This window comes from Schistocerca nitens, chromosome 6, assembly GCF_023898315.1.
Source record: "Schistocerca nitens isolate TAMUIC-IGC-003100 chromosome 6, iqSchNite1.1, whole genome shotgun sequence".
In the NCBI taxonomy this organism is placed as follows: domain Eukaryota; kingdom Metazoa; phylum Arthropoda; class Insecta; order Orthoptera; family Acrididae; genus Schistocerca; species Schistocerca nitens.
The window spans coordinates 15,725,549-15,727,214 of NC_064619.1; the positions used below are offsets into that span (position 1 = coordinate 15,725,549).

General features: G+C 50.5%; 1 pseudogene; it reads right to left on the reverse strand.

The window, feature by feature from the left end:
• Window positions 1-1,168: 1,168 nt before the first annotated feature.
• Window positions 1,169-1,286, reverse strand: LOC126263845 (5S ribosomal RNA; annotated as a pseudogene).
• Between the last annotated feature and the right edge of the window lie 380 nt (window positions 1,287-1,666).

Consider the following 1,666-nt stretch of genomic DNA (forward strand, 5'->3'; position numbering starts at 1 on the left):
GGAAGTCGTTTCACAAAGTATTTGTATGGAGTATAGCCATGTATGGAAGTGAAACATGGACGATAAATAGTTTGGACAAGAAGAGAATAGAAGCTTTCGAAATGTGGTGCTACAGAACAATGCTGAAGATTAGATGGGCAGATCACATAACTAATGAGGAGGTACTGAATAGAATTGGGGAGAAGAGGAGTTTGTGGCACAACTTGACTATAAGAAGGGATCGGTTGGTAGGACATGTTCTGAGGCATCAAGGGATCACCAATTTAGTATTGGAGGGCAGTGTGGAGGGTAAAAATCGTAGAGGGAGACCAAGAGATGAATACACTAAACAGATTCAGGAGGATGTAGGTTGCAGTAGGTATTGTGAGACGAAGAAGCTTGCATAGGATAGAGTAGCATGGAGAGCTGCATCAAACCAGTCTCAGGACTGAAGACCACAAGAACAACAACAAAATGTATGCGTTCCACCAACAGCTACAACGTCCCAGTGGGGATTCGCGGGAGAGCCTCAGACTCCAGGACTCCAGCAGACGGGGCTGTTGGCGGCTCAGCTCAGACCTGGCGTCCCCAGCGGCTGTCAAGGCTGGCCGCCGGCCGGTTCCCTTTGTGCGCCGCCGCCGCCCTTCTTCTGAGGCGTCACTCGCGAAGACCTTCTATTCCGGGCTCCAGCGGCTTCAGCGCAGCAGCCACTGTCCTGTCAGTTTCACGTCGCCAGCGAGGACTTCGTGTGTAACGTCAAAAGAGTTCGCCTTCCACCGCTATTCCGTAGTCAACGGCAGTCCGAAGGATGTGTTAAGCAGCACTGTCCAGTGAAATCTGGAATTGCTCTCTCTAATTCTAAGAACGTATCAAGATTTTATTCTCACATATACGGATGGGTCTAAGCAGGGGAATGCAGCCAATTGTGCAGCTATCCCCCCTGATAGAGAATTCAGGGTTCGCCTCGCGGAACAGCAACAAAAAAAAAGCACTTCGTCTTCAGGCCACGAGTGGCCTACCGGTACCATCCGACCGCCGTGTCATCCTCAGTGGAGGATGCGGATAGGAGGGGCGTGGGGTCAGCACACCGGTCTCCCGGTCGTGATGATGGTATTCTTGACCGGAGCCGCTACTATTCCGTCGAGTAGCTCCTCAATTGGCATCACGAGGCTGAGTGCACCCCGAAAAATGGCAACAGCGCATGGCGGCCTGGATGGTCACCCATCCAAGTGCCGGCCACGCCCAACAGCGCTTAACTTCGGTGATCTCACGGGAACCGGTGTATCCACTGCGGCAAGGCCGTTGCCCACGGAACAACAAAAAGATAGTGTTTTCATTGTATACGGAGTCATGAAACCACTGGAGCAAGTAAGAGACGATCACAGTAGAAAGTTTCTCATCTACTCTGACAGTCCCAGTGCTTTGCGATCTGTACAACAAAGTGTATCCAGTAGAGAAAATTATTCAATCTGTCCAAGATGTCTTACAGCAGATCCAAAAATTAGGCAAAATGGTGGTAATCTGCTGAGTACCATAACACGTTGTGTTATGGGGAAACGCAGCCGACGAACAAACCAAAGAAGCATGTAGAGGAGGTTGCGATTCGGTGTTCCATCCACCTGCACGCTGTCATTTCGTAGATGGACAGAGCGTTGGTGCATCAGTGGGAAGATAGCTGGTTGGACCT